Raw genomic sequence first — 15,848 nt, 5'->3', positions numbered from 1 at the left:
CGATTATCTTGTAACTGTGTAGTATATAAACACATACATAGGGTTTACACTATAAGTGTTATCATTATTAGAAGAGATTATTCATTGTAACCCTTGCAGCTCTCGTGATATTTGTTCATCACTGAGAGGTAACAGTTCCATACTGTAACAGAGTTTATTGTTTCAATAAAGTTTGTTTTCTGTTACTTAAGTTCTTAAAGTTCGATTTGAGTGTAATATACACTGTATTCACCCCCTCTACAGTGTGTGTGTGACCTAACAATTGGTATCAGAGCCTATCTGTTAACATACATACAGTTAAAGATCCAAACACAATCATGTCGGGCACAGAAACTCCAACTAAGCCTACCACAACTGAGGAACCACCAAAGACACAAATTCAGAGTCGGTATGAGACCATCAGAGTCCCCATACTGAGACCATCTGAATATCCCATATGGAAGGTAAGGATGACCATGTTCCTGGAAGCAACAGATCCAGAATACCTTGATAGAATCAAGGAAGGTCCTCACAAACCAACCAAACTCGCAGTTGCAGTTGCAGGTGAAGCAGCAAAGACCGTACCAAAGGAGAAGAGTGATTATACTGCTGAGGACATAACATCAATTGCTAAGGATGCTAAGGTACGAAACTTACTGCATAGTGCCATTGATAATGTAATGTCAAACAGGGTAATCAACTGCAAGACTGCTAAGGAGATATGGGATGCTCTGGAAACAAGGTGTCAGGGAACTGACACAATTAAGAAGAACAGGAAGACAATACTCACTCAAGAGTATGAACACTTTGACTCAAAGACTAATGAGTCATTGAATGATTTATATGATAGATTTGTCAAACTTTTGAATGATTTGTCATTGGTTGATAAAGAGTATGATCTTGAAGATTCAAACCTTAAGTTCCTGTTAGCTCTTCCTGAATGCTGGGATTTGAAGGCAACGACAATAAGAGACAACTACAATCTTGATGAAACAACTCTTGACGAAATCTATGGAATGCTCAAGACTCATGAGCTGGAGATGGAACAAAGAAGCAAGAGGAAAGGAGGAAAGTCAAGGACAGTTGCTCTTAAGGCTGAAGAAGAATTCCCCAAAGCAGCTTCCTCAAAGAAAGACAAGGGTAAAGCTCTTTTCATAAAGTCTGATACTGAGTCATCAAGTTCTGAGAGTGACGATGACTCAGATTCTGAAAGCTTGCCTGAGACTGATGCTGATGAGGAGATGATGAAGCTGTGTGCTCTTATGGTGAAAGGAATCACAAAGATTGCATACAGGAAGTTCAGGAAGGGAAAGAAATTTTCCAGGAAAAGCATAAGTTCTGATAAGAAGAATTTCAGAAGATCTGAAGGCAGAGGAGTTAAGAGTCAGAGTGTTAGATACAAACCACAAAATCCTTGTTTTCATTGTGGTAGTTTATGGCATTCCATTTATACTTGTAAGGAATATCATAGTTTGTACTATGATTATTATCAAATAAAACCTTCTTTGAAGAAAGTTTCCATTGTTCCTTCTAGTGTAAATTCTGATTCAAAGTCTGATAGTGTAAGTTCTGATGAGAAAAATGTTAACATAAACTCTGATGCTAAATCCGCTGTAAATGTTAACAAACTTAATAAGGCCAAAGGATCCAAGCAAGTCTGGGTCCTTAAAACTAATAATTAGTGGTCTTTGTGATTGCAGGGCAACAGGAAAAATATTCTAGTTCTGGACAGTGGATGTTCAGGACATATGACTGGAAATAAGGCCCTGCTATCAGACTTTGTGGAGAAAGCTGGCCCAAGTGTTTCTTATGGAGATGGCAACATTGGAAAAACATTGGGATATGGCAATATCAATCTTGGAAATGTCATAATTAAACAAGTAGCTCTGGTCTCAGGACTTAAACACAACCTACTGAGTATAAGTCAAATCTGTGACAGAGGTTATCATGTTGATTTCTTTGAAGAACACTGTGAAATTGTGAGTAAATCTAAAGGCAAAGTTGTTCTGAAAGGATACAGACGTGGTAACATTTATGAAGCTAAGCTTTCAACAAGTACTGATGGTTCTGCAATCTGTATGTTAAGTAGAGCATCAATTGAAGAAAGCTGGAATTGGCATAAGAAACTCTCTCATTTAAATTTCAACAATATAAATGAACTGGTCAAGAAAGATCTTGTGAGAGGATTGCCAAACATAGTATTTGCTCCTGATGGTCTTTGTGATTCATGTCAGAAAGCCAAACAAAGAAAATCTTCATTCAAGAGCAAGACTGAATCATCAATTCTTGAGCCTTATCATCTTATACATGTTGATCTATTTGGTCCAGTAAATGTCATGTCTATTGCAAAGAAGAAGTATGCGTTGGTCATAGTGGATGAGTTCACCAGATACACATGGGTGTATTTCTTGCACACAAAAAGTGAAACTGCATCTATCTTGATTGATCATGTCAAACAGCTGGATAAAATGGTCAAAGATTCTGTGAAAATTTTAAGGAGTGATAATGGCACTGAGTTCAAGAATTTGATAATGGAAGAGTTCTGCAAAAGCCATGGAATAAAGCAGAAATTTTCTGCTCCTGGAACTCCACAGCAAAATGGAGTTGTTGAAAGGAAGAATAGAACTCTCATTGAAGCTGCACGTACAATGCTTGAAGAAGCAAAGCTTCCAACCTATTTCTGGGCTGAAGCTGTGCAGACTGCTTGTTTTACTCAAAATGCAACACTCATTAACAAGCATGGAAAAACACCATATGAGATGGTGAAGAAAAAGAAGCCAAATCTGAAATATTTTCATGTATTTGGATGCAAGTGTTTTGTTCTCAAGACTCATCCTGAACAACTATCAAAGTTTGATCTAAAAGCTGATGAAGGAATCTTTGTTGGATATCCACTTTCCACAAAAGCCTTCAGAGTCTATAATTTAAGAACAAAAGTGGTCATGAAATCTATCAATGTCTCTTTTGATGACAAGAAGATCACTGGTCTTAAAGATTTCATTGACCATGATCAACTGAGATTTGAAAATGAAGACTCATATTCTGATACTGAAAATCCTGACAGTCTAAGTCCTGATACGGCAAACTCTGATGGATTAAACTCTGATGTTATTGAAACTGTGGTGACTACATTAAAGGAAGATGCACCTATGCAGGGGGAGCATACTCAAGATCCTACCACATCTCAAGAAACATCAGAACATGCATCTGGCTCTTCAAATTCTGATTCATCAAGTTCTGATAAGCCAAGTTCTGATAGTGCTGAAAATCTAAATACTGAAGAATCCAACTCAGAGAGCATAGTTTCAGGGGGAGCATCAGAAAATGAAAATGAAGATAGCATGGATCATGGGGGAGCATCCAGTTCTAGAAAAAACCTTCCATCTACAAGGAAGTGGATAAAATCACATACACCTGATTTGATAATTGGAAATCCTGATGCAGGTGTCAGAACTAGAACAGGTACTTCAAAGAAACTGGAAGAAGCTCTTCAAGATGCTGATTGGGTGCAAGCAATGCAGGAAGAGTTGAATGAATTTGAAAGAAACAAAGTCTGGACCCTAGTGCCAAGACCAAAGAATAGATATGTTGTTGGTACAAAGTGGGTATTCAGAAACAAAACTGACAGTGATGGCATAATTACAAGGAATAAGGCAAGGCTGGTTGCAAAAGGATATTCTCAACAGGAGGGAATTGATTATGATGAAACATTTGCACCAGTTGCTAGGTTAGAAGCCATAAGGATATTTTTGGCTTATGCTGCTCACAAAAAGTTTACTGTCTTTCAAATGGATGTGAAAAGTGCTTTTCTCAATGGAGAATTGGAGGAAGAGGTATATGTTGAACAACCTCCAGGTTTTGTAGATACCAAACATCCAGATTATGTCTACAGGCTTGATAAAGCACTTTATGGACTTAAGCAAGCTCCTAGAGCATGGTATGAGACTTTAGCTCAGTTTCTTCTGGAAAGTGGATTCAACAGAGGGACAATAGACAAAACACTGTTCTACCTCAACCATGGAAAGGACTTACTTCTGGTCCAGATTTATGTTGATGATATCATTTTTGGATCTATAAATGACAAACTTTGCAAGAAGTTTGCCAAACTAATGCAGTCAAGATATCAGATGAGTATGATGGGGGAACTTAGCTATTTTCTGGGCCTTCAAGTCAAGCAGAATGAGGAAGGCACTTTTATTTGTCAAACCAAGTACACCAGAAACTTGCTAAAGAAATTTGGAATGCAAGATTGTTCAAGTGCATCCACTCCAATGAACACTGCGACAAAACTGGATAAGGATACCGGTAAATCAGTAGATATTACTGACTATAGAGGTATGATTGGCTCTCTACTCTATCTAACTGCTAGTAGACCTGATATCATGTATGCTACCTGTCTTTGTGCAAGATTTCAAGCAGATCCAAGAGAACCTCACTTAACAGCTGTAAAAAGAATTTTTAAGTATCTTAAAGGAACAGCTGCTTTGGGATTATGGTATCCTAGAGAATCAGATTTTAAACTAATAGGTTACTCAGATGCAGATTTTGCAGGTTGCAAAATTGACAGGAAAAGCACAAGTGGAAGCTGCCAATTTCTTGGAGGCAGATTGGTTTCTTGGTACAGCAAGAAACAAAAGTCAATTTCCACATCAACTGCAGAAGCAGAGTATATTGCTGCAGGAAGCTGTTGTGCACAGATTCTTTGGATGAAGAATCAGTTACTGGATTATGGGTTAACATATTTCAAAATCCCTATTTACTGTGATAATCAAAGTGCTATTGCTATGACAGGTAATCCAGTTCAACACTCAATGACAAAGCACATCAGCATCAGGTACCACTTCATCAGGGAACATGTGGATGAAGGTACAGTGGAATTGCATTTTGTTCCCACAGATCAACAATTGGCAGATATCTTCACAAAACCATTATGTGAAGCTACTTTTACAAGATTGGTAAATGAACTTGGAATGGTTTCAGGTTCTTTCTCTAAATCTGCTTAGACTTGTTCTATGTTATCAGACTTTATGCTCAGTATTTACAGAATTAATCTCATTGTATATTCTGTGCTTAATTGATAAATGTCTTTAAGTACTGACTGTTGTCTGATATATGTTTCTAAACTCTGATAAGTGATATGTTTGTTCTAGTACCTATTCAATCCTATGAGGATAACTGTGCTAGATAACTGACCTAATAGTCTTTAATAAACAAATGATTCCATGTAAGAAGTAATTATTTCGGTGGAAATCTTATAACACTAGCAAATTCTGATAATTGAGCTTAGTTAAGTTTACTTTGTATATCTTATTACTAAGTCACAAATTAGAATAATGCTACTCATCTGTTAAGTTCTGATACTAGTAAAACTGCTGAATGTACTAAGTGCTGATAAACCTCACTTATCAAAAGAAAAAGCAAAAAGATCAAAGAATAAAATCAGGTACTCCTTTGAGATCTAGAGTAAAAATATGGAAGGGACGACCCAAGTGCATTGCTGGTATTAAGTAAATATGCATTAGAAAAGCAAAATATTTTCTTGGTGACTTTTCACACTCTATGATTACTGGAGAAATACTCTGAAAATAGCATAAATTCTGATAAACAGTCGTGACTCACTTACACTGAGAAGCCACTGTAAAATAGAATTGCAAAAGATGCATAAAATTAGCACAAAATAGTTGAGATGGACTCAAGCATGAACTCATTCATCAGTAGGTTTCAGGACAATGGCAGATCTTTAGCAAAATTTTAGTTATGCCTTATTTCTAAGATGTACTGAAGTGAATCAGACTTTACTCTTTGTCTGTTTTTAGCTTAATGCACACACTAATCACTCCATCTGAATGATGAAAATTTCTGTGGTGGTCTATGTTGTTTTAGATAAACAGTCATAGTGTCATTATTGCACAAATTCTGAGGACAAGTTCTAAGTTACACGTTCTGATGATTAAGTTTTGACATCCATAACTCAGAACTTGTATGAGGATTTACTAAGATGGGAATTCCTTTTTCGAGTTAATAAATTATGTTCTGATGACTGTTAAGTTCTGGTATAGGTCTAAGTTCTGATTTCTCAGTCTAATCCTTTACTTGGCTTATCTGTGAATAAAATTTGATAACAGTCTCAGTTCGAACTAGAATATGTTGAAGTGGAAGATTAATAGTCACTATGATTAGGATTAATGGTATTCGTACTTGAACAATCCACTGTTTCTTGTGTCTTGTGCGGTCTAGACCATGATTCCTCTTTCCAATGACTGTTATTCTTTTTCAAAGTCTAGGGAGACGAGGTAGAATTAATTCTACCTGTCAGCATTAAATATCTTTGCGTCTCTTGGCATTCTCTTGCCTATATAAGCAACCACTTCACATCAGTCTTTCCATCACATTCTTCTCACACACTTATCCTCCTTTTTCTGTCAAAAACACAATGGTTCGATATAACATGTTTTTGAACTACCAAACCTTCAATATGGAGCTAAGTTGTGCCGAGTGGCAGCAGGAGTGGCATGTAACAGCCATTCCTGAGGAGATCTGGGATTCTGTCCCACAGGAGGTGCTGACTCACCTTCTGTTCTTCTATATGGACTACCATCGCCATCTGGAGCGATTGGAGGAGGAAAGGCGGGAAGCTATCCGTCAGCAAGAGCGAATCATCCGACTCGCCATCTTGTTTGTCGAAGATAGGAAGAGGAAGATGACTTAATCTTGTCTTCTTCTTGTTCTTCTTCATCCTCAGCTTTGTCAGGCTTCTTAGCTAGGACTAAAGCTGTTGATGTTAGGATTAGGAGCTTAGGGAAAATCTTGTATAAGTATTGATATAATTTCCATTTTATAAATGTATTGTCTTGATATATTAATGAAAGTTATTTTTACTTCAAGATTTTGTCTCTGAGTTCTTTCATCTTGTATTGATAAATCCTGATTGATGTTCTGATGACCATATATATTTTGTTTTATATTAAGTTCTGATTCATTTTCAGCACTTACTCATCTAATTTATCTTGGTCATTTTCATGTGATGTATTTTCAGAATATCAATGATGCAGTGAAAAATATTTTAATCAGTACTAATGGTTTAAATTTTGAATTAAAACTGTTTCTCTTGATTAATGGAACGGTTTTTCCTTGAAACAAGGCAACTGGGTAAGTAATGATTCCTATTTTCTCGAGCCCAGTAACTGACCGTTATTACTGCATGTCTGACAGGTGTCCAACGGTAACATTTTTTTTTGTTCAGAGTATAAGTACAACAAAGAGAAGATTTCTTTAATCTTTTCTTTTTTTATACTTTCTCTCTCTCCTTACTTTTACTCTCTTTCTCCTTCTTTCTCACGTTGGTTTTTCATACAGACATTATCTCAAACACCCAACAGGCATACTTGAATCTCAATATTTTTTCACATGGCACCAAAGGATTTAATCATTGATGGAGCAAAGTTTGTTCCAAACAATTATGCTGCAATTCTTGATCATGCTGAAGCTCCATCTGAATTGCACTTTGTGCAAGATCTTCTTGCACATAGTGAGGTTGGGTATGCATTAACACAGCCTGAATTCTTTTCAAGCCAACAAGTTCTGAGGTTCTGGAGGACTGGAGTTTTTGATGATGGTGGTAAACGTGGAACTCCCAGTATTATCTTCCAAGTGGGTGATTCATCCTTTGTAGTCACTCATGGTACAGTACGCAGGGCTTTACATCTTCCAGAAGATTGTACTTTCTCAATTCCAGAGGTCTCAGCCCTTCGGGAGTTAATGGCTGAATTGGGATATGAAAAGAGTCTGACGAAACTTGGACAGTTGAAACGGGCTAATATCAAAAGAGAATGGAGTTTCTTCTTTGATTGCATCACCAAAGCTTTTGGGAACAAATGTTCAAATTTTGATGCTATCCCAATTCTGAGTCAGCACATAGGGTATGCTATTATTCATCAAACTCATTTTGATTTTGCAACTGGAATAATTGGTTTTATTGGGGATAGGATGACAGAGGATCGAGATGTTGTTTATTTTGCTAGATTCTGTCAACTTATTTACACTTACTGTACTGATGAACCTCATTTAGTCAGCACTCAAACCCCACCTTTTAAGGTTGCAAAATGATACTTTAATGACCTGGTAAATGCAGATACTAAGAAAAAAGTGGTTAGACCATTACAGATTCCTAAGTCTGTAAAACAGATCCTGGTAAATGCTGATCCTGATACTTATAGATCTGTTTACTCTGATGTCCAACCAACTCCAAACACCCAAAATCCATCAACCTCAGTACCTACCTCTCATTCTACTCAACCTACCCTCAGAACTTATCTCAAATCCTATCTCTCCACTTCACAGACTGCTCAACCTTCTTCTTCAGCACCTACTGTGAAGCCTACATCCTCTAAGCCAAAGAGAACAAAGACTGTTCCTCAAACACCTCAAAAGAGGAGGAGAATTACTTTGAGAGATGAATCAGATTCTGAGGATCAGATTCCTTCTTCAGAACCTGTGGTAAATGAAGCTGAGAAAGCAACTTCTCAGAAGGATTCTGAAATTGGGGGTTCTAGGCTTCTCAAGAGGCTTAGACGAATGATAGTTCCTGAAACTCCCAAGGAATCCAAATCAACAAGGAAGTACAAGAAACAGAGGGCACAAAAGCCAGTTTCAGATGATGAGGAGGAAGCAGCTAAGGAAGGGGATCAGGAATCTCTGATCTCACAAGACAAGGAATTTGCTCCAGTCACTTCTTCTCCATCAACTCCATCTCAGGAAGTTGTATCTGACAAGGCTAACTCACCATCTGTGTCTCTTGTTGATCCAGGCACAAGTGCTGAAATTGATATTCAGAACCTGGTTGTGCCTGAAATACTTTTCATAGAAGCTCCAACAGCAAATACTCCTTCCACAACACCTGTTACTGATGCTGTTCAAACTCCAGAGTTATCAACAACACCTTCTCTGCATCAAGATGCTGATGATTAGATTTTAGGTGAGCATCAGGATATGGCTGTTGATCAAAACTTAGTATCAGATCAGCAATTAGAGGATGCTGAAGCCTCCATTGCTACTCACACTGTTGTCTTATCAGAAGATACTGATTCTTTAAGTTCTGATGCTGCAAATGTTGGAGATACTGGTGAAGCTGCTCCAACTGTAGATGTTGATGAAGCAGGTCCTTCAGGACATACTCCTCCACCGACTCTTCCTAAGTCTGAACTGGTAAAGGAGTTTGTTATCAGGGATGTACCAGTGCCTTGGAGTGAAACTCCTGCAGGTCAGGAGTGGACTAAGGAATGGAACTCCGTTTCATGTGTTCCAAATGCTTTACATCTTGCTGAGCACTTGACTAAAGCTGATAAAATGTTAAATTCTGATGATTTTAAAACCCAACTTAGAGTCACTGCATTGAGTACTAAACATCTACAAGGTCTTTATTTAACTACTCATGCAGAGCTACACAAGATTCAGGAGAACTTTATCAAACAGGAACAAGTTTGGAAAATTGATAAGAAAAAGTTCTTTCAACCTACCATTGACAGGATTGCTTATATTGAGAAAACTCAAGAGAAACAACAAGCTCAGATTGATCAAATTCTGACAAATCAAGCTTCTCAGCAATCGCAACTTACTGAAATCCAGACCTCAGTGGAACTACTTATCTCTCTTTTACTACCTGCTGATGCCAAAAAGGGGGAGAAGGTAATTAAGTCCAAATGCAAAACCAACAAGACACTGCAAGGAAAGGATAATGGAAAAGATGACCAAGGAAACTCTGGAATGGGTAGCGGTCATAGTCAAGGTAGAAGGTTTACATCAAGACAAGCTAGTCACAGAACAAGTTCTGATACTGGGAAAAGAATAAGTTCTGCTGCTGGTAAAAGGATAAGTTCTGATGAACTTCTAGATCTTGATGAGGAAATGTCAAGACAGTTATTTCTTCAAGAAAATCCAGGAATGGACTTGGAAAGTTTAAAGGAAGAAGAAGCCAGACTTAAATCAGAGAAAGTCACATTTAAATCTGAAGCTTCTGGTAAAAAGTCACTTCCAAAACTTAAAGGCATTGTGATCAAAGAAAGGACACATACTGAAGCAACATTGGCTAGATCACAACCACAGATAGATCCAAGATCCAAGGGTAAAGAAAAGGTTGGTGAACCTATCAAGGGTTATGTACCTCCTGAGGAAGAAGAAATTGCTGATGAAAAAGATGATCTTGCTCTGACTTCAAGAAAAGTTCTTAAAACAACCTCTGATATGGCTCAAGTTGTTCAGAGTCAAGATATTGTAAGTTCTGATATTCAGAAGAAGCAAGTAACTTCTGACAGAGCTCAAGTTAACTTGATATCAGAAAATAGATCAAAGACACTCCTACCAGGATTCACTAAAGCAAAACAGACTCAATCTTTGAAGACTACTGCAAGTGGTTTTGAAGCAAGAGTAGTTACTGGAAAGGAAGCTAGAGATAAAACTGGATTGGGAAGTGCTGATGAAAGAAGAGTACACAACACTACCAATGATCCAACTTCCTTGAGTGAACCAGGTATTGGAGCAACTCCTGAGAGATTGAATCAACTGGAATCTGTACAGATGGTTTACCATACCTACTTGAAAGAATACATCATGTTGTATTTCATGACAGATGGTAGGGTTTATCATATAAGACAAAATGCCATTCCTTTGAAGTATTTTGAAGAATTGGAGCATGTACTTTTCTTACTTCAAGTGGATGACAGAATAACAGAGACTGCTGCAAACTACTTAAAAGAACAGATTCAGAGACAGAAAAGGCTTTATTCTGTTAAGTCTGACAGCATATATGTTCCAAAGTACAGAGATCACAATGGTGATATTGTTGATATGAAGCCTAATACTGCACTAATCAGAACGTATCTTGGTATTAAGGGACTTGAATTCAATCTTGAGTCTGACAAAGCTTATGTCATAAGACTAGATCAGGAGTTGAGAAAAGCAAAGATTAATGATCTCAGAGCTGCAATCTTTCAAACTGGTGAAGATACTGCAGAGCTTAAAGATGTTAAAAGGAGAATGATTGATGAATTAAGATATGCTGAGAAATGTTTGTTGAAGAACTATCTCAGAACAACTCCTGACATCAGAGAGATCAGAAAATGAAGAAGCCAAGTCGAAGATCTACAACTGCTTAAATTCTGATATTTATACAGATTGAAGTTGTTATCAGAAGTTGAAATTGGTAAAAACTTTAAGGACTGTAAGTTGTAGTTATCTAGTCTATTTCTCATGCATTTGTACTTAATGTTTTTGACATCATCAAATATCTGTTAAACTTGTATATTTTGTTAATTTACAAGTTGGGGGAGATTGTTAGATATATTTAATAATGTCATGGCTAATATGTTTTATGTTTAGCTTTCAGAATCTTACGTGAATAGGATAAATCAGTACTTAACTGTTGATCAGTACTTATACTGAAAGAAAGGACTTAAGGATATCAGTACTTATATTATCAGGAGATAATCATCAGAAGATAGATATCAGAACTTAAGTGCTGAAGGACAATCAGATAAGGACAGTAGCTGATTAAAAGAAAGAAGATCGAGATAAACATAAGAAGAGATATGCATGAAGAAGGAATTCCGTGAAGAATGGAATACTTGGAAGAAAAGATATCTGATTGATATATTTTAGGAAGCAGAATTATATTCCATATCAATTAGCGATTATCTTGTAACTGTGTAGTATATAAACACAGACATAGGGTTTACACTATAAGTGTTATCATTATTAGAAGAGATTATTCATTGTAACCCTTGCAGCTCTCATGATATTTGTTCATCACTGAGAGGTAACAGTTCCATACTGTAACAGAGTTTATTGTTTCAATAAAGTTTGTTTTCTGTTACTTAAGTTCTTAAAGTTCGATTTGAGTGTACTATACACTGTATTCACCCCCTCTACAGTGTGTGTGTGACCTAACAGAAGGAGTTTATTGTACGGTAACTATTCACTGAATAGGTTCTTGGTATTCTAAGCAGTGAATTCGTATTATCCGGATAGTCGCGATATGCTGAGAAGTATCCCTCACGATGTAGAATAAATGTGATTAATTAATTAATCATATTTAATAAATTAGAGAATTTATATAAATAATGATAAAATAGTTTTATTATTATTTATTTCTACTACCGGCTTAATATTGAACCTACAGGGTCACACCATAAAACGAGAATGATTTAATGGTGGAGGAATTAATTAATAATGGCTAATAATTATTTATTTGTGAAATAAATAATTAATTGGAAAATTTAATAATTGATTAAATGAGATTTAATTGATTATAAATTAATTACGAAAAGTTCTTAATATTATTAATTAAGGATTTATTTTTTTGGAAATTAAATCAAGAGAGAGAATTATTTCTAAAGTGTTTAGAAAAAGGATTAATAATTAAAAGGTGTTTTAATTATTAATGAGAATAATAAATGGGATAATAATAATAATATTTATGGGAAAATTTCAGCTGAAAATTTTGCCTATAAATATACTATTATAAACCCTATTTTTATTCTAACCCCAATTTTTATAAAAACCTAATTCTCTCCACCTCCTCCTCCTCCTTAACATCGTTTTCTTGGTGTATACCGGTGGAGTGCTTCACGTTTGAGGAGCAGCTGCTAAGGATCTCCGATCGTTGCTTTTGGATCGCTATTAAAGGTTAGTAATCGATCCCTACATTTTTACCACGATTTATATGCTTTTATTTGGATTTTGTATGTGTAAAAGTGTTTTGCCATGCCTCCGCTGCGATTAAAATCCAACAGTAAAGTCGTTTATGAGCTAGCGTTGTTGCCATAGTGGCAACGTACTTCTAGTGTGTTTTGGGTCTTTATGTCAAAGTAATGTATTCTTTATTTAATTAAAGCAAGGTGTATGACCCCATCTAGATCCTAGATCATAGAAAGCGAGACCTCAGGAATAAGTCTATTCTAATAGTAATTATGCTTTGGAGAATCCCTGAGTGGAAGAGTCCACCTGGAAGTTAGAGTCAGATATGCTTGACAAATATCCTCACTTGTTTAGTTAAGTCAGAATCTGAGGACATAATCTTTTTAAGGGGGAAGGATGTAATGACTCGTATACTTTTATATTATTTAAAGTGTAATTACGGAATTATTAAATGAATAAAATATATGTATAGCTTCTGTCACTAATATGTTAGTTTATTTTATCTATATGTGTGATTTATGGTGTACAGGGTTGTTCGCATAATTAAATATTGAAAAGTACTGAATTGTCTTCCACTATAAAGTGGATTTAATGCAAATTTATTTTCATAAATACTTTTATTATCTCTAAATTTTTTTTATGGTTTTATAATTAAAATATTTATTTTTGGGATTTTATAAAATTTAGAAATTAATATTTCATCAATTATTTAGCCCTGTATGATTTTCTGATTGCATTTAATTATAAAATCCATATTTGATTCCATAATTCTTCAAAAATTATGAAACTCGTATTTATTTAAGTTTGGAATATTCCGAGAATTTTAAAATTATTTTGGAAATTTTTGGGATTAATTTTACCCGCACGTTGATTCGTTAATTGTTAAAAAGCAGCTATAAATTGCGTTTCAAAAACTATTTTAAAATTTTAAAATTTTTATTTTTATAAACTTCGGGATATTTGTAACATTTTAAGATTATTCTCGTAATTTTCTGAAATTGTTTGTGTGCAGCTCGGTCCCTTAAATTCGAATCGTGGGTATGTCGTTTGTTTCAAAAATGCTTAAAAAATTATGAAAATCTTATTTTATTAAGTTTTAAATATTTCAAGAATTTTAAAATTATTTTAGGATTATTTCGATAAATATTCATTCGTAGAATTATATCATCAAATGCAAATTTCGGGTCAAATTAAGCCTGTATTTAGGGAATGCAGGACACATGTTAAATATTTGTGTGATTTCAGAAACGTGGCAGTAGCATCATTATTCGAAAAAACAAACAAACAAAGGGGATGTACCCCCTGTTCTATTCTTCCCCACCCCGTTCCCTTCTTTCTCCCCTCTGTATCCCCCCCCCGTTTTCCTGAGCTGCTGCCTCCGCTTTTGGTCGCCGCCGTGATTCCATCTTTTCCGGTGATTGCCGTCTTGATCTTTGTCATATATATATACACAAATATATATGTGTATATTATCATGTGTGTGTGGTGTTGTGTATCTGGGTCGTGTATGTGCGGGGTTTGTGTGTGTGCAGCGCGCGCGTGTACCACGTGTATGCTTTTGGGTTTATGTTGTTCATGTTGTGTAGTTTTAGTTCTATGATCCTGTGATTCTGATTCAATGTAATTGTTTCTGCAGATAAAGTATTGAATAGGATTTGTGATATGAATATTCGTGCAAAAAATTAAATTCGTAATTGGTGAAATTACGTTGGAAACCCGAAATTAATCGGGTACCCGTAAATTTTGCCGCCGTCGGCGATGAGCCTCGGCGAGCCGATAGTGGACTGTGATGATTATTCTGAGTCCTAAAAAAAATTTAAAAATATTAATTTAATTCGTAGAATTATTTTTGAAATGAGAAATATGTATTCGGTATCTAAAGATTGTATTGAGATTTGGATTGCGTATTTATTTATTTATGACCGGGTTATGAATTTGAGTTGATTGGAGTGATTGTTGGATGGTTGTTGGTTGAGATGTCGATTTTGTTCGACGGGTAAACAAAGGAGACGCTGCCCAAATTTCGAGAGCGTCTCTTGTAAATTATCGGGGGGATATCCGTCGAGTGTATATAGTTATATACCTATAAACAAATGTTGTGTGGACCTACCTGTATATTGTGGTTAATGGTTAAGAACCCTATTTTTACAAAATGTATCTGCGTGTTGTGAGAATATATTTTTATAAATTATAACTGACAACCCTATTTTCTAAAGCGACAAGTACATGTGTTTTCTGAAAATGAATATCGAGTCAAGTTTGGAGTATGTGAACCTGATTGCTGTATGTACTATAATAGTGCTCATAAATGTGATTCGGGATTTAATATCGATTGGGTAAGTTTTTTAGCGAGGATACGTCAAGCATACCTTGACGTCTAACATAGAGTATTTCGACCCTGTAGGTTTTAGTCGGGAAACCGAAAGTGGATGTTGGACTAACGATAACCTAGTGGATAGTCGACGAGCCTAGTAGGGCCTCAACCGAAGAACCTGAGTGTTGAAGTCGAATCCAAGGTGATCTAGTGGTTAGACGATAAAGCCTGAGCGTCCGAGTCGGCTTAGAGTCGATCAGTTATAGTTGTAAAGCTCTGTAAGGCAAGTACCCCTGACCATTCTTTTATGGTTCATTATATGTGAATAGCTAATATTTTATTCTCGTAATGGAATAGAACGTTTTAAAGTTACGTATCCCCTGTATTTGGAAATGTTGTTTAAAAATATGGTTTGGGGAAAAGTAACTTCCGAAAGCATTTATCTCTAAAGTGATGAAAATGAAAAGAAGTTTTGAATAGTGTGCTGTGACATAATGGTTTTAAAAAGAGATAGGTGATAGTGATTTTGGAAACTGGATAAAGAGAATGTTTTGATCCACCTATATCGTGGAATGTTTTAATCCACCTATGTCGTGGAACTTTGGAAAGAGGCAAAAATGGAATTCAGTTGATCTATTGGAATTGAGTAGGCATAAGCGGCTAATTCGGTTGGTCGCTCTGTTTAACCGATTAGTCCAGCATTGGGGGAAAGACCTAGCTAGTCTTTTCCCAAGTTCTGGAACACATTCTTTATTCTGGATGGCCGTTAGTCGCGGTCCGGTGAGGATAGACTGATCAGCTATTTTCACCCGTTGAACGTCCAATAGATTTGATTGATTTAATTTTGAAATTGTTTATCAAATCA

Source organism: Apium graveolens, chromosome 5, assembly GCF_009905375.1.
Source record: "Apium graveolens cultivar Ventura chromosome 5, ASM990537v1, whole genome shotgun sequence".
Lineage (NCBI taxonomy): Eukaryota > Viridiplantae > Streptophyta > Magnoliopsida > Apiales > Apiaceae > Apium > Apium graveolens.
The sequence above is the reverse complement of the archived record's forward strand: the minus strand, read 5'-3'. Positions refer to the sequence as shown.